Genomic DNA, 19,078 nt, shown 5'->3' on the forward strand with positions numbered 1-19,078 from the left:
AGCTAGTGAACGTATGAAAGCATAGACTGTATGTTGAAGATGGGCTCTGTGACATAACTCATTGGTTTGTTTACTAACCGGCGCCTCAGTTATAGCATTTTGGTAATGGGATTTGGACAGCAGTGCGGAGGGCTATGTTATCAGCTAATGCTGATAGCTCTATGCAAGAATCTCAAACAGACACAGATAACCAATTTAAGATGACATAGCAGCAAAATACAGCCTCATTATGTTTCTGTTTCAACTTGTGTTGAAATTGCAGACTTCAAACTATATACCAGTTTTAATTGTGTTGATAGGCCATGTAGAAAAAAGTTCAGATTAAAAAAAAATATATGCAATTCAAATTATATGTGGCAAGTTTTAAATGGTTGTACAAAAAAATGCCAGAGCCATTGGTTTCATTTTTAGGTAAATAGTTGTTGTATATATGTCCCGGACCCGGTTCCGGGGACTCGGGGTTCGTGAACAGTGTGAACCATTATTGTTATTGTTATTATTATTGTTATTAGTGTATTGGATGTATGTTTGCTGCACTGTGCTCTTGTGTTCCATGCTGGTGTGGGTGTGTGGGTGTCTGCGGGTGTGACTGAAGAATGAAGGACAGCCACCTGCAGGCCTGATGGGCGTGGCCCTGCCGGCTGCCGGTCACGCCTAGGTTCTCACACACCTGCTTCTGATCGGGCTCGTACTTAACAGAGCGATGGAGCTTCCTCCGGGGCAGGATCGTTGAGTTAGACTCCATGTCAGTGTTGATAGTGCTGGTCAGTGTATGCCTGCTGGAGTTGGTGCCATAATGGCTGTGTCTGTCGTTTTTTCTCAGGAGGACAGCAGAACACAGGACTGCAAGACACATGGGGTGTGCGAAGGCACAGGGCAGAGAGCACGAGATACCAGCACTTAGGGGAAGACACATCACGGGAGTCGAGGTAGCACTTTGGAGATTTATTGTATGGTGTACATTTACCTCACTGTAAATAAATCCACTGCTCATTCCACTAAGTCCAGCGTTTGGGTCCTTTCTCCAACATCCCCCCACGGTCTGCCACCCAGACCATGACAGAACGATCCTGTCAGATGGACCTGTGAGACCTGTGGCTGGAAGCGCACGCGGAGGTTTTACGGTGCGCTGTGGAGAAGCGGTTGCAGGAAACACTGACTTGTTTTCCCTGGGTGTTGGACAATCTTTTTCCGATTGTGGCGGATTTCCTGCTCAACACCCTTCACCTCCACTCTCCGATCCAGGCTGCCCCCCCCACCCGGCCAGCCTGAAGTTCTTCAGCCCGACATGCCGGCCCCGACGTCTACCCGGAAACGACGTTCGCGCCGTCGGCATTCCTCACCGCAGCCGACCTCCTGGACATCTCAAGAGCCGGCTGTGGTGAGTAATAAGGACACTTTTTCATTTCTCACCCCGTCTGCTTTTTTGTTTACAGTGGATGGTGACACCGCTGACGCTGCTGCAAGCCGGCCAACGGTACAGCTAGCGCCGCCTCATTCAGCGGTCTCCACACCACTCGCTGCTTCACCATCTGCAGTTGTAGCGCCGCCGTCATCTCATCCACCTGCAGTCACCCCTCAGCCATCTTCTTCACCGGCTGCTGCTTCGCCACCCGCACCTGCCCTGCCCGAGCGGGAGCCCGGCGAGCCACCGGCTGAGGAGCGGGAGCCGCTCGGCGAGCCGCCTGCAGAGGAGCTCGGCGAGCGGGAGGAGCCCGCGCCGCCTGCAGAGGAGCCCGGCGAGCCGGAGGAGCGCGGCGAGCCGGAGGGGCCCGTGCTGGAGCTGAAGCTCAGCGAGCCCCAGCGAGAGCTCAGCGAGCGGGAGGAGCTCGCGCTGCCCGAGCAGAAGCTCAGCGAGCTGGAGGAGCCAGCCCCGCCAGCTGAGGAGCCCGGCGAGCCGGAGGAGCGCGGCGAGCCGGAGGGGCCCGCACCGGAGCTCAGCGAGCCCCAGCGGGAGCTCAGCGAGCGGGAGGAGCCCGCGCCGCAGCCTGTCGAGCTCAGCGAGCCGGTGGAGCTCGCGCTGCCCGAGCCGGAGCTCAGCGTGCAGGAGCCGGAGCTCAACGAACCACCAGCTGAGGAGTTCAACGAACCGGAGGGACCGGCGTTGCCAGCGGAAGACCTCGGCGAGCTGGAGGGACCCGCTCAGCCGAAGGTCAGCGAGCCGGAGGGACCTCCACGTCTAGCGCGCCATCCACGCCGCCCACGTCTAGCGCGCCCTCCACGCCATCCACGCCGCCCACGTCTAGCACGCTATCCACGCGATCCGCGTCCACGACCTCCACGCCGTCCACGTCCAGCACGTCGGGGATTATGGGCCATTCTACTCCGCCGCCGACACCGGACCCGTGGCCGTCTGCCAGAGCTGTCACACGGCCGCCACCGGACCCGTGGCCATCCGCCAGAGCTGCAACACCGCCGTCACCGGGCCCGTGGCCGGCCGCCGGAGCTGTCACCGGATCCGTGGCCGCCCGCCGGAGCTGTTGCGACGCCGCCGCCACCGGACCCGTGGCAGGCCGCCTGATGCATTCTGTTGCTATCACGGGACCCGGGGCAGGCCACCGGAGGAGCAGCGCTGCCACCGGACCCGTGGCAGGCCGCCGGAGGAGCAGCCGCCGCTGCCGGACCCGTGGCAGGCCACCAGAACTGTTCCGCCGCTGCTGCCGGACCCGTGGCCGCCCGCCAGAGCTGCTGCGTTTCCATCAAGGGGTTAGAGGTAGAACTGTTTTGCCGCCACTGCCTAACCCACAGCAGGTCCCGCTTGTTTTGCCGTCCTGCGGGTCGGCCGCCAGAACTGTGTTTGCTGCCACTGGACCGGGGGATTGGACTGTTGAACTGTGTTTTTCTTTGTTGCTTTGTGGTGGCTGTTTAGCGGAGAGGTTTTGGGAAACTTTTTGGGAAATTTTTAGGGAAATGAGTATTTTGTCCACATCATCCTCTTCATGCATGTTGTCTTACTCCAAGCTGTATAGGCTCGAAAGCCTACTACCAATTAAGCATATTAGGTGATGTGCATCACTGTAATGAGAAGGGGTGTGGTCTAATGACATCAACACCCTATATCAGGTGTGCATAATTATTAGGCAACGTCCTTTCCTTTGGCAAAATGGGTCAAAAGAAGGACTTGACAGGCTCAGAAAAGTCAAAAATAGTGAGATATCTTGCAGAGGGATGCAGCAGTCTCAAAATTGCAAAGCTTCTGAAGCGTGATCATCGAACAATCAAGCGTTTCATTCAAAATAGTCAACAGGGTCGCAAGAAGCGTGTGGAAAAACCAAGGTGCAAAATAACTGCCCATGAACTGAGAAAAGTCAAGCGTGCAGCTGCCAAGATGCCACTTGCCACCAGTTTGGCCATATTTCAGAGCTGCAACATCACTGGAGTGCCCAAAAGCACAAGGTGTGCAATACTCAGAGACATGGCCAAGGTAAGAAAGGCTGAAAGACGACCACCACTGAACAAGACACACAAGCTGAAACGTCAAGACTGGGCCAAGAAATATCTCAAGACTGGTTTTTCTAAGGTTTTATGGACTGATGAAATGAGAGTGAGTCTTGATGGGCCAGATGGATGGGCCCGTGGCTGGATTGGTAAAGGGCAGAGAGCTCCAGTCCGACTCAGACGCCAGCAAGGTGGAGGTGGAGTACTGGTTTGGGCTGGTATCATCAAAGATGAGCTTGTGGGGCCTTTTCGGGTTGAGGATGGAGTCAAGCTCAACTCCCAGTCCTACTGCCAGTTTCTGGAAGACACCTTCTTCAAGCAGTGGTACAGGAAGAAGTCTGCATCCTTCAAGAAAAACATGATTTTCATGCAGGACAATGCTCCATCACACGCGTCCAAGTACTCCACAGCGTGGCTGGCAAGAAAGGGTATAAAAGAAGAAAAACTAATGACATGGCCACCTTGTTCACCTGATCTGAACCCCATTGAGAACCTGTGGTCCATCATCAAATGTGAGATTTACAAGGAGGGAAAACAGTACACCTCTCTGAACAGTGTCTTGGAGGCTGTGGTTGCTGCTGCACGCAATGTTGATGGTGAACAGATCAAAACACTGACAGAATCCATGGATGGCAGGCTTTTGAGTGTCCTTGCAAAGAAAGGTGGCTATATTGGTCGCTGATTTGTTTTTGTTTTGTTTTTGAATGTCAGAAATGTATATTTGTGAATGTGGAGATGTTATATTGGTTTCACTGGTAAAAATAAATAATTGAAATGGGTATATATTTGTTTTTTGTTAAGTTGCCTAATAATTATGCACAGATATCCCCCTAAAATAGCTAAAACTAAAAACAAACTAAAAACTACTTCCAAAAACATTCAGCTTTGATATTAATGAGTTTTTTGGGTTCATTGAGAACATGGTTGTTGTTCAATAATAAAATTATTCCTCAAAAATACAACTTGCCTAATAATTCTGCACTCCCTGTAGTTACCCAGTTTTGGGTATTGACTCCAGTTACTGATTTGCATTTTCCCATTTACTTCCACACTCGTCTGCACTGATTTTTCCAATTAAATAGGGTCATTTACACCTCACTAATTTACAAGGCAAAGTGAGGTGTGTTCAGCATGAACGGGACTAAAGGTTACTTGCACCAAACTCTTTTAGTGCTCAGCAAAGTCAAAAAAAGTATATATTTGGAAATGATGAATCATTTACATGTCAGTAAGTCATTACATGTCAGCTTCTGATCAATAGCACCTTGTTTCAAAGCTTGTGCGGTTTAGGAAAATTATTTACATATTCATTTTTGTGTGTGTGTCAAGTTAGATCATATAGAAATGTCTGTTGGATGAAGGATGAGCAGCTCATAGCTGTTTCCATCAATTTTTTATGTTTATACATTTGGCTGAGCAGCACTCACGTGAGGGGAATTTTATTTTGCCAAGTGAAGGTGACCTCAGGGAAGAGCTGAAAGATTCTTCTTGTCTGTGTTTTTTTCTGTTGGAGTCTTGTCTCATAACGCGGCTAACTCGTGCTTGGGCACAGGGGGTGGAAACAAACGAAGGGCTTCCCATGTGAAAGTGGTTCCCTTACAGACCAGCAAGAGCCTTTGTCCTAATTAGCAGGAATGAGTTACGGCTGGAAAAGCTGAGCTCAGGCAGGAGATGGGGCTGAGATGGAGCAGCAGCAGTAGCCATACTGCCGTGCAACAACTGTTTCAGCACTGAAACTGTTGACCTGCTTGCCAGCAGGGCTCCCTGCATCTACTGATTGAAAACAGCAAGGCTCAAAGGCTTACACTGGACATGAAGGTGAGATTTTAATTCACTGGTTGACAGAATCACAAAAACATATTGTGGGAACATGCACTGTTAAAATGCAGCTAACAGCAGCTTTTGTGAGACAGGTAAAACTCCAGTGGGTTCAGGCCAGGGTAAAGTGCACTTCTGGGATCGCTTACAAACCCCTTCAGTAGCTGATCCAGGAACTGGAGTCTGGAGATGATGTAAGACCCACTAAACAACAAAGACTCACTTGTGCCACTGTGCCACGCATTGCCTCAGAGTGCACTCCAGATGCACTGTGCTTTATGTGGGTTTATGTTTCAGGAAGAAATACCTGCAAAAAGGTTTGGCGTTATACATTAACCACCATCCTGACTGTTTAATTTGTAATACAGAACTGCAGACTAGCCTTTGCCTCCCCACCAATTGGCAATCTACAGGGATGAAAAATGAAGCCAGAATCTGCAGTTCCTTTAGTGGCCACATGAGGTCCTCTTCACAAGGAGTTGATATATGAAGAAATAAAAACAAAACAAGCGAGCAAATAAAGTAAGAAAGGGGGAAAAAAGTGAGAAAAAAAAACATGTTGATAGCCTGCTAAACTTCTGTGGCCAATTTTTGAGATATTTATGAGAACCATAAATATTTTTTTACTGACTTGGTAGCAACTGTGAACACAACAATTGCTTATTATCGCCTCATAAAGTTGATATACTAGGCATTTTCACAAATTGTTGCCTATTTACAAGGAAATGCATAAAGCAACTTTACCTTGTAGATGGATTTCTTCCGATTTAAGTCTCCACTAACTTCATTATATTTTTTAAGTAGCTGATAACCTCATCTGCTTCTCGTCATTAGCACCAAACGACAACGTCGGCTTATCTGAGATTTTGCTTGCTGTTATTACATCATCTCAACATGCTAAAGAAGATTATTAATACCCATAAGTAATCCAAAAGGATCAGGAACAAAAGGTAAAAAGCAAAACAAAACAAAAAACATCCTTATCATTTCAACATAGCAGACTCATTCCATTCATTATGAAACTGGTTAATTGATGGTGATCTAAAGAATAACTTACCTCTCAGATTTTCTGCTTCTTCAGTGTGTTTATAGAGTTAAAGTGTATTTTAGAGTTAGTGTAGTGTAGAGTCCATCTATACATCTGATTTAAGGTTGGATGGGGGCCGATACCTGTCCCAGCTGTCACGAGGCAAAAGGATGAGTAGACCCTGGACAGGTTTTCAGTCTACTGCACAGCAAAGGCAGACTGATTTTGATTTTCCAGGAGCAAGGCAATTTGGGAATGACTGGTTAGGATTCCAAAGGTAGTAGGTGTTGTCAGAAGGTGGACAGGCAGGCAAGTATTCAGCAATTCCTTACCAGACAATGCAGGAGAAAATGGAGAAAATTTGAGGAGACTGCACCCTTCTGTCGATGAAAGACGTCTTTGCAACCAATAAACAACAATCTGGCAGCGATTGGGAACATCAGCTGGTCCTTAAATACTGTCACTGATGGCCTGATGAGAATCAGGTGTGTAGGCTGAAACCAGGGGGCTCAATCAGCAGGTGGAGTCTGAGGCAGGACTTGCACATCCTCAATGAAGGCCAAAACATTAGTGAAGAGAACAGAGGAATCCTAACCATCCCAGGACAATCACAGGAACCAGTTTGAGTTCATCTGAACTTTGTAACGTGTTATGTTAACCTGTTGGAAGCAGCCATACTTTACGGTCCAATAGTAAGGGGCTCACATCATTATTATTATTAGATCACCACCAGCAGCCTAAATCATTGATACCAGGCAGGATGGATCCATGATTGTTGTTTGTGCCAAATTCTGACCCTGTCTTTAGAATGTCACAGCACAAATGTACTCATCAGACCAGGCAATGTTTATCTGTGTGTGACCCGGTATGGTCTTCTGCTGCTGCAGCCCATATTTGTAATGAGGGGTTGTTTGAGTTACTGGGTTACTCCGATGACTTCCTGTTCCATCAAGTTGTTTTGTTTTGTTTTTTGCTGAGAGAACTGCCACTCACTGGATGTTTTTATGCTGCATTCAAAGTCAGGCAAATCACCTTTGCCCCCCCCTATTCTGGTGCTCAGTTTGAATCTCAGCAGGTCACCTTGATCTTGTCTACTGAGCTGCTGCCATAGTTTATTCAATTAGATATTAAAGTGGGGCAGACAGATGGCCCATTAATCATCTGTTATTTTGTTTTTTGAATAATGTAGAATGATGACTTTTCTTCATGTGGAAACCATTAGGCCTACTATAATATTTGTTCTGTAGTAGTTTGCTCTGAAAATTACATAAATAATCTTACAAAAAAACATCTATTACAATCCTGATCTGTTTCAGATGATTACAAATTCAGGTTATCCCAGTATTGATGCATAGTGATGAAGAATGGATTCTCTTTGCATGTGAAAGCACATGTGCCACTAGAACACTGTGTAATTTATGGAGGCATTTTATCCAGGTGTTCTATTGAGAAAATGTAATAAAATAAAAATCTAATAAAAATAATGAAGGCTCTACACTGAATTCTCCCCTTTTTTCCACAGTAATCATCATATGACCAACTCTGAAAACTGAAAACATCTTAAAGATCTAACCTTCTCATGTCCCCATTTTATTGTTTTTTCCATTAATTTCCAGGTATGTCTGTCTGTTAATTTTGTGATTTTAATGAGTCATCCACATACTTTAGGGGATTAGTAAAGGGCAGGGAATTTCACATGGGAAGCGGACAGTGATGTGTTTTTCCATCTCACGTGCAGGACGTCCAGGAAATGTCTGGCTGCAGCTGGAGTCACAACACAGAGCAGCCCGTGGCCTCTCTGCTCTGCAGGATCCTGATCAGGGTCGTGACTGTTTCTCTTTGCACAGTAAAGAGGGTCTTAAATGCTTAAATAGAGCTTTTTGCATTATTTTAATTTGGTATTGGCTACACACTTTTTCAAACTGAAGTGCTTTATAAATGATCACTGCTTATTAAATTAATTGGTTCATCAAAGCTTCAGTAGGCAGCTGAGATACAAATGATTTTTTTTCCAATGAAAGTCAGCAAAAAACACTTTACAGTCAAAGTGTTTTTCAAATCTGACAGCCTTCCATGAAACAGATCAGAAAAGTTCAACATTAAATAAAATAATTTTAATAAGATATATTTTTAAGTTACTTTATCTTCTAATAATCACCTCTTTGGCGATTGGGAAACTTGCAATATCTCAAACATGTTGAAAGGACACTCTTGCTACTGTTCTAAGCTGCAGGTCAGTGGTGATCTATTTTTGATAATGTCAGGATATTATTGCAGTTAATTAAAACTGCTGTGGCCTTGTTGCAGTCTGAAGGGAGAGTATTTGTTCTGTCTTCAGAGGTGCAATGTAGTTTAAATACACAACACTGCTATAGTGGTTACAGAGATATTCCAATGGGAGCACAAGAACAACAGTGAGCCCCTTTTATCTGCTTGTTTTTCTTCCTGTAAACGACTAAAGGCTTATTAAACATAAGGTGAGCAAAACTGAGCGAAGCTGCAGTTCAAAATAAAATACATGGAATGGGAGCCCAAATAATAAATATCACAGTGAAGCAACGTTTTCTTTTCCTAGAGTGTTTGTGGCCTTTGGATTATTGTTTTGATTTCACAGCTTGGTGATATTATGGTGTGAAGGAAAGCTGCATTTTCAAGATACCTGGACCATAATGTTTTCTCTTGTTTTTAAACGATTGTGAAGCACTTTGGTCAACTCTGTTGTTTTTTAAATGTGCTATACAAACAAATTTTGAATTGAATTGAACAGTATGCTCTGATATTGACATGAGGGAAAGTACTGGTACTGGTTTTCAAAAATTAATTTGATGTGCAGAGCTCCAGTAACCATAGAGAGATAAAGCTGATGAGCCACACCACGAAGATATAGGAAAGCAGTGTGTCTTTGTGCTTAGAAAGAGCACTACAGATTTGATGCTTGCTTTGAGAGTGTTGATGGAGAAGGATCTAGAGAAAGAACCTAGTGCAGTGCCACGAGAGGAGCTGTGGAACTAAATGAAGAAGTCAGGAGTGGCAGAGAAGTATGTAAGGGTGGTGCAGGACATGTATGAAGATAGCGAGACAGAGGTGAGTGTGCAGTAGGAGTGACAGATGGGTTCAAGGTGGGGGCGGGATTACATCAGAGATCGGCATTTAGCCCCTTTTGCAGTGGTGATGGATGGGCTGGCAGTTGAGGTCAAGCAGGAGTCTCTGTGGACAATGATGTTTGCAGAAAATTGTGATCTGTAGTGAGGTGGAAGGTTTACGAGAGGTGTGCTCTGGAAGTAAGAGAAATGACAGTCAGTAGAACCAAAACAAAACACGTGTGTGTGAAAGAGTGGGAGGTACGTGGAAAGCATCTGAGCAATCATGTTAAAAAGTATGTTATGTTAAACACAAAATGACAGAAAGCAGCACAGCTGCTGCAGACAAAGCAGCAGAATGAGTTAATGTAAGAGGAAATGTGCCATATGTAAGTATCTAAAAGTGCTGTGCAAATATGTGAATGGTTAGAAGAGAAGGCCGAAACTAATTTTGTTTCTTTTGCTAAAACTGCATTTAACAAAAAAAAAAAAAAAATACCAGACACACTTCGTAGGTAAATTCCAGTGCCGCTCGAGTGGCTAAGACAACAAAGGAACTTTCTAAAAACACTTTAACCCCAGTAGTCTGGAAGCATCATCTGTGAGAGTCCTTTCATCTATGAGGGTTACTACCCAGCAGGTCATTAGACATTATTAGGCAGCTTGCAGAGTGACTGAGTCCAAGCGGTCATCAGCTGTTGATCAGTTAAATGCACCCAGTGGACTGTGGAGATGTAATGATGAGCAGTGTTCTTCTTTAAGACCTTTGACCTCTGAAGAAGGACAGAGTGACCCAAGTACCACTGATATACACGGAGTGGTTTGACTGTCTTTGTTGTTTTTAAGAAGCTAATGTTTAGATTAAATGAACTATACTTATAAAGCACCTTTTAAACCTTTGTGACTCCAAAGTACTTTACAAAGCACTCTCATTACTTCAGGTTTAATAACTTGGCCAAGAACACTTTGGTCCATCACAGAACCAGGGATTAGCCAACTGTGATTAATGGACAAGCCTCTCTACCACTACAGCTGCTTACCAGGCAGTTCGGTGTGAACTTTTGATCTACAATATATATTGTTTCATCCAATCACAAAAACAGAGAATGCATCAAAATATATTAATTTTTCTTTCACTTCGCTAACATAACACAACTATATCATTGTTATTTCTCAGGTCTAGCTTGAAAAAACAAAGCAAAAAGCAACAGATCAAAATAATAATAAAAAAAATCCCTCACATTTTTTGTTCTTTTTGTGTTCATCTTTTTTCCAAGAAGGCCCTGCATTCCAGCCCCAGTGCTGTGACAAACAGCATAACATCAGGATTCGTTGAAACGGTCTAGGGGAGCTGCCTCTTATCATTATCAATTTTAACTGTCTATGCCAATTAGCTCCCATCACTGTGGGACTGTGAATAGGGGTTAAATAAAGGGGGTTTCACATACACATGGCGTCTGAGAGAGACAGATTTGCCGAGCACAGGGGACATTAACGTTATGGTACTGCAAGCCAGTGAAACCACATCGTCTTCTCCAGAACTGCCTTTATTTTGTGATCTGATCGTGTTACTTGAGTCAAGGCTACTCCTTGGATGTGATTTTGACGCGTACTCCTTTTGGAGGCTTTAGTACTGCTTTTCAAAATGAACACTAAATGCAGTTCATAACTTGCTGTGCCACAGTGAAAACATAGTTGGTCATAGTTGAAATTATCAGTCGCTTTTACAGTCCAAAGCCTCTCCAAACTCTTCTATATGTGAACATAGCAAGTTTTGTCCTCTGATGATTAAACTCACACAGAAGAAGTCAGAAGCACTGTGCCACCACCCTCTTGTTAAGGGCCACATCAAGCCAGGGGACAAAATCTGTAAAATAAGGGAAAAACACCCAGACGACTGGCTGACTGCTGGTTTTGGGTGGTGTGCTGCCACATTTAGGCTTCTATTTTGAAAAACTTGGCTGTACCCAGATGAGAACTTTGCTGGCAATGAGAAAGCAATGGATATAGAGAAGTAGCGGGGGGAAAAACAGAATCCCACCAATTGTGACACTGAGGACACCATGGTATAATCAGTCAAAGATTGTCACCAATTACTAAAACAGAACATGATAAAATTCATAGAAGCACTGAGAATAGTGAAAAATATTCATTAACATTTGTCTTTGGGCAGTGAACTCTCCATGTATTACCAATACAAATTTCAGGCCTACCACACTCAAGCAACACAAAGTGATAGATTGCTAAAATTTTATCCAAAAGCCCTGCAAACTGGAGATCAAATAGCACGTACTTTCCCCCCAAAAATTTAAGTCTTCCCACAGTGTGCTTGAAAAAGATCCTGTTGCACATATTCAGCCAGTCACCATAACCAACACATTAAAGCAGTAATGATGCGATTGTTGTCTAATATAGCTCAAAAAGATGGTCGTCTTTTCGTATAAACGTGTCTAGCAGAACTAAACGCTGAACAACCATAAGCATCCGATTATAGGAAAGAAAAAGTCATGCTGCATAAACATACACCAGTGGTTGAAGTGAGTCACATTTGTGCACGTTTGAATTTATAAACTGCTTCATGGCATAGCCCAAGCATTGGGGAATTCCCAGCAAACAAGTAGGTGTTTATGTGAAAGTCTTGTTGATGTCGTCTTCTTACTGATGGGATTTATTGATGTGGTTAGGAAGTCACAGTTGCCTGCTCGGTGAATGGGGTTGTGGGTGGAAGCACGGCTTGGCAGCACCCAATTAGCAGTTGACTCCAGCTGACCATAATGATGGGTCTAAAATTTAAATCTTCATAGAAACGCAACAAACAAACAAAATACGTAAAGACAATACAGTCTTATTAAATTCAGATTACTTACAAAATTTGCTAAATTAAATTGCTTTAAATAGCTTGACTGTTATGCGTCTTCTTGTTATTGTGTATGTCTTAAAGATACATTTCACTTTCGGCTTAGTTGGGCTGAGTTTAATTTTAAGGGGACTTATGATGCTTTGTAACTCAAATATTGCTAACGCTATTTAGATATTATTTTAACGTTTCCTCTTATAGGCCTAATACCAGTCCCCACCTTAAGACCTGTGTATTAAACCTGCACACACTTGGATAATATCACCTACAGTGGGGCAAAAAAGTATTTAGTCAGCCACCGATTGTGCAAGTTCCCCCACCTAAAATGATGACAGAGGTCAGTAATTTGCACCAGAGGTACACTTCAACTGTGAGAGACAGAATGTGAAAAAAAAAATCCATGAATCCACATGGTAGGATTTGTAAAGAATTTATTCGTAAATCAGGGTGGAAAATAAGTATTTGGTCAATAACAAAAATACAACTCAATACTTTGTAACATAACTTTTGTTGGCAATAACAGAGGTCAAACGTTTACTATAGGTCTTTACCAGGTTTGCACACACAGTAGCTGGTATTTTGGCCCATTCCTCCATGCAGATCTTCTCGAGAGCAGTGATGTTTTGGGGCTGTCGCCGAGCAACACGGACTTTCAACTCCCGCCACAGATTTTCTATGGGGTTGAGGTCTGGAGACTGGCTAGGCCACTCCAGGACTTTCAAATGCTTCTTACGGAGCCACTCCTTTGTTGCCCAGGCGGTGTGTTTTGGATCATTGTCATGTTGGAAGACCCAGCCTCGTTTCATCTTCAAAGTTCTCACTGATGGAAGGAGGTTTTGGCTCAAAATCTCACGATACATGGCCCCATTCATTCTGTCCTTAACACGGATCAGTCGTCCTGTCCCCTTGGCAGAAAAACAGCCCCATAGCATGATGTTTCCACCCCCATGCTTCACAGTAGGTATGGTGTTCTTGGGATGCAACTCAGTATTCTTCTTCCTCCAAACACGACGAGTTGAGTTTATACCAAAAAGTTCTACTTTGGTTTCATCTGACCACATGACATTCTCCCAATCCTCTGCTGTATCATCCATGTGCTCTCTGGCAAACTTCAGACGGGCCTGGACATGCATTGGCTTCAGCAGCGGAACACGTCTGGCACTGCAGGATTTGATTCCCTGCCGTTGTAGTGTGTTACTGATGGTGACACACTACAACGGTCCCAGCTCTCTGCAGGTCATTCACCAGGTCCCCCCGTGTGGTTCTGGGATCTTTGCTCACCGTTCTCATGATCATTTTGACCCCACGGGATGAGATCTTGCGTGGAGCCCCAGATCGAGGGAGATTATCAGTGGTCTTGTATGTCTTCCATTTTCTGATGATTGCTCCCACAGTTGATTTTTTTCACACCAAGCTGCTTGCCTATTGTAGATTCACTCTTCCCAGTCTGGTGCAGGTCTACAATACTTTTCCTGGTGTCCTTCGAAAGCTCTTTGGTCTTGGCCATGGCGGAGTTTGGAGTCTGACTGTTTGAGGCTGTGGACAGGTGTCTTTTATACAGATGATGAGTTCAAACAGGTGCCATTCATACAGGTAACGAGTGGGGGACAGAAAAGCTTCTTACAGAAGACGTTACAGGTCTGTGAGAGCCAGAGATTTTCCTTGTTTGAGGTGACCAAATACTTATTTTCCACCCTGATTTACGAATAAATTCTTTACAAATCCTACCATGTGAATTCATGGATTTTTTTTTCACATTCTGTCTATAACAAAACTGTTGTTATATGTTGAGTGTAACACACAAACATGTTTTTTTTTATGTTCACTTTTGCTTTAAGTTACAGAGTTGGGTTTAGGCCCTAAAACTGCTTGGTTAAGATTAATTAAAGATTGTAGGTTAACACTTTCCATTTCAAAACTGTAGCCCTGTAGTGCCAGCCCATCCATCCATCCCACATAACCTCTCCCCTCCCTCTTCCAGCTCTTCTGGTAGGACATTGAGATGTTCCCAAGCAAACAAATTTCCCACTAGGACATGCCTGAAATGTCTCATCTATCCATCTACCAAATAAACAATGTCACACTATCTCTAAGACTGAGTTCAGACACCCATGAGAGGAAACTCATTTTCACTGCTTGAATCCGCAGTCTCATTCTACTCAAAGCTCGTGATGATGGACGAGGGTAAAAACATCGAAATATAGATGGACTGGTAGATTCACAGCTTTGGTGTCACACTCGGCTCTCTCTTCATCACAACAGACTGGAACAGTATTTGCATCACTGACACCCAGAACAACCGCTCTGTCCATCACCCACTCCACCCTTCCCCTTACTCGTAAACAACACCCCAAGATACTTAGGTAAGTACCCCGTGAGACAGGCCTGTTTGACTAACCAGGTGCATTGGAAACTTCAGGTAGTAAATGAGACACATCAGTGGCTCTCACAAAAAGGCACAGGACTGGAGAAAGCTGGAATATGAGTGGAGCAGCACTTTTTCATTTGAGCTGACATTACACCAAAATGGGTATAAGGGTCATGGCCAGAAAACATCCACTAGATAACCTTCATCCTTCACCCACCATAGCTAAGTTGTTGTTGATTTCACCAGTTGAGAATGCACCAGTGTCTATGTAACAACATACTTATTTGATATAGCCACCATGGAAAACATATCGACAGAGCAGCTTTTGGAACCAGAAAGAAGAAAAAAAACTTAGTTTATAGCTTTTCAAACATATAGTATCTCCCACCTGTCAACCTGATACAAATTGTAATGGATTTTTGTGTTGTTTTTGTTTTTAGTCAACTGTATCCATCAAAGGCAGAAATGCAGCATTTCACTAAGATTCTCTTGCTTTGGTTGGGAAAAAGAAGTGAATAAAATTAACAAAACCCCAGTCGTACAGGCCTGAAGACTGGTTAGCGACCAACTGACAATCATTGTTCATAGTAAAAATGTGTATTCCCCAGCTGCTTGATGAAAACCTCCTGGTGATTGCTTTGGTTGCAGACTGCTGATGGTCAACTACTCTTCAAGCTGTTGTAAAATTGTGAAATGTTGAATTTCTGCTTTATCTCGTTTCTTCAGACTTCTAAACAGTGACACTGCGGGAAAAAGAGTCAAAATAAGCTGTTTGATATTAGGAGAGAAATTTTGGCAGGTTTTTCATGGGCATAAGCCACATTCTCAGCTCTGGTGCTTGAACTGTGGAGGAATAAACCACACAACAACCTCGGCTGGTAACTGGAAAAATAAGAAATACAGTAAGAATCCAGCATAATGCTTTTTAGTGTGTTTGCACTGAATAATCCCAAAAGGAATAGTTACTTTTACTCATTGTTTCTGTACAAATAAATACTAGAAGCACAGATATTTAAAATGACACATCTACAAGGGTATTGAATAGAATAGTCTGTTGAATAGATTAAGTCACTAATCAGCAGTGTATGAAATGTTTCGAGCAGTTGGGTTTCTTCCACTCTGTCCTCAGGACTTGATAAACTAGCGGCCTTTTTGCAGTTAGTGCTTTTGTCAACAGCTCTATCAATCATGTTTGGGGTGAAAAACTGTTATCAACCCAACAGTTTCAAAGGAAATTAACAACAGTAGTGATAGAAATGTTTATCAGTGGGTGGCTGGGATTTCAAAATTCCTAATTCTTTTTCAATTCAAACTGCACAAGAATGTGTAAAAATGCACCATGTTTGTCTGTGGCTGGCAAAAGTTTTGAAACTGACCAAAAAGCACGACTTTTTTAATCATAAATGGGAACACACTTTTTTAAACCTTGCTTTTTATGATGTGATGCTGTAATTGTTTTCAACTTTATATCAGTAACCATCTGCTTTCATTATGAATCTGGCTTCCCCCTGCAGATTTCAAATGAATCCCTTGCTGTTTGTGTTTGTGTGGTCTTACATGAACACAGCTTGTCTGCGTAGCTCTCAGCCATGACACCGGGGACAATCGTGAGTCACTGAGAAACATTTTGAACTTCGTGGATTTAAAATTGTGACCCATGTGGTTTTATGCTCTGTAATAAGTGGTGAAATATGATTTCATGGATACATTATATGATAATGGCAGGTTGGTTTGTGGAGTGCAAAATAGAAGTGGGAAATAGATGACAACAACATCCGCTGCTGGTGTATCATAGACTCTTTATAGGCAAGAAAACAGAACTTTATGAAGTGCAACAATTGGAGACAGAGAAAATAAGAAATTTAAATTGAACTAGGGCCCAGGTTATTCTGTGCTTTAATTTACTGTATTGTATTAGATAGCTTTATGGTGAGCAAGGTTAACTAGCATAATTATCTAAAAACTGGCACCAGGTGTAAGTCCATCAGTCCTGCAGGTTATTTATGCTCAAAGTGTTGCTGACCTATAGGTCAGTGTAAGGAACTGTGTAGCTGCATTGACCTATCAGTATTATGTCATCAGTAACAGGGAACCTATCTCTTAAGATGACAAATCATAGCATGTTTGCTTACTTGGAAATGGTATCTCTGATTCCACAAATCACACAGATCATAAATGATCTCAGAGCAGTGAAAGCAGAGCCAGTGGCTTGTCTCACATGTTTGCCATCAAAGACCAGACGTTTATAACCAAACAACCGTAAAGGCTGCTGTCCTCTCAGCTCTCCAACTCCAGCATTTGTTAGTGGGACAAAGAGATACGCATACCAAATAATTTTTGTGAAGTCTGACGAAAACACAGTTAAGCCTGCTTCCAGAAATAATAGCCAACTGCATACACAAGAAGGCAGTAATTTAAAGGATGGCAATGAGAAAAGCGTATGTTCTTTATGTCTGTGAAGGTTCTCAGTCATTCAGGTCATCGTAGTCAAAGGAGCTTGCAAAGAAAAGCGTCTGGACTTCTTTAAGTTGCTTGAAGACGTTCCACCTCTCATCCGAGAAGCTTCTTCAGTTGTAAGGTCAAATGGCCGAGAGTCCCAGATTTAAACCCAGTGGGAGTATCCCCCCAATGTTCTTTATGACAGAACGCTGTGTGGAAAGAGAGACTGAGTTCACATTTGCAGGTTTTAACTAATATCTGTATTTAGATTTAATTGGGAAAGCCCTGCCTGCCTTGTTTGCCCTGGTAGAGTACTACTGCGGCAACTGAACACCTCTTGATAGCACACATTTAAATTGCATTTTTTGCATTATACCATGTACCACTGAGCATGAAAACGAATACACTACAACAGTTTTTATCTTTGTCTCTTTCAAGCAAAATAAATTTTTCCTCAGATGTCAGATCCTAATCAAGTGTATCAGAAGAGAACTGACTTAAAGTGTAAGTGGCATTCGTCAATCATAAGCTAAAGCAGCTTGTTTCAGGTGTAGGTTGAACTGAGGAGTTGCACAAAGGACCTATTAAATGGGGATTATTTTGACCAGTGAGTTACACTGTAGGACCAACTGTAAATACATAAACATAAATGACTGTAATAAGCTTACTTACTTAAAATTTGAGGTTTATACAAGCCTTTGAAGTCTGTCACCTAACACTGTCTATGCAGAAAGTGAAACGGGAAAGTGGAAAACAGCTCTGACCTAGTAGACTTGAAATGACGTGAAAAAAACAAAAATCAAAAAAACAACAGATCTACTGGAGCCTGAAATCTATTAAGCCAATCATTTAATTGTCCATTGGTTTTCCAGCTCATGCATTTCAAACTTTTCTCTTGTTTCATATATTGTCAGATCTCCTGACAGACCTGGCTGAATATTTGTTGACATAAACAGAAAAGTCTTTGAAGCTTCTATGGAAGTGATGTCATAATTTTACCCCCTCTGATTGTCCGCTTGCTTTGCCTGCTAATAATTACTTCTTCTCCTGGCCTGCTTAATCGGTGAAGAGGAAGCATGACAGCATAATTTTGCTTTAGCCAAAATCTTAAATGTGGGACAGTTTTGACAAATGTGTGTTTGTCCTTGCGAGAAGCTGGTCGTATGGCGTTAATAATAAGAGTAAATGCTTTGGACAGACATGAAAAGTTGGTTATGAGAAGTTTGGTTGTTGAGCCAGTGTTCATCACTCCCTGGCAGATCCATTTGTTATCCATTTAGATTCAAGAAAGCACACCAAGTACAGATATTATCCAAATGTCAGTTATCTTTGTAACTTTGCAGAGTGTTCTGCTTGAGTAGGATTATTTTTTACAGACTGATTTTTTTATTTTTTTATTAGTTTTGAACAGTTCTTTTAGTTTACTAGGACATTTATTTATTTATTCACTACTTTTTCTAGGAGATGTTTACACTTGTACTGGTACTGGTTTTCAGCTGGCCGGTACAACTTCTTACATCATATTATTTAGAAGGTTTTCTTTGATGAAACCTATTGGCACTCTTTCTCTTTTTTTCTACAATATTTAACTATTGACTGTCTTGCATGTCTCCACAAGTCTAAGCCAGTACTGGCAATGCTAATGTTAAAAGGGACCCATAATTGTACTTTCCAACACCATATTTGATTCCTGTATTCAAATAAAGTACTTTTGTATAAGTCCAGCTTGTTTGCAACAAGCCTTTTTAATCTAACTTTGGTCTTAAGATTTGAACAGAAGGTGGGTAATGTTTCCATGTTTTACATGTTTTACATGCTCTTATCTCATTGTTCAAACCACTTGATATGAGTGTCTATCATTTTAACTGCATACACAATACTGTGCAAAACTCTTGAACCACTCCTTACTTTTACCAGTATGTGTGGAGAAAATCACGAGGAGGCTTTGTCCTAGTTTGAGGCGGCATGAAATTATGAACACGGAAAATGATAGCCAGATTTCGAATCATTACGCAGTGCAATATCTTGATAGGAAAAACCCACAATGGAAC

The sequence above is a fragment of the Mchenga conophoros genome, linkage group LG15 (assembly GCF_057382185.1).
Source record: "Mchenga conophoros isolate Kocher_MC1m ecotype Shallow Benthic linkage group LG15, M_conophoros_male_GT1.1, whole genome shotgun sequence".
Lineage (NCBI taxonomy): Eukaryota > Metazoa > Chordata > Actinopteri > Cichliformes > Cichlidae > Mchenga > Mchenga conophoros.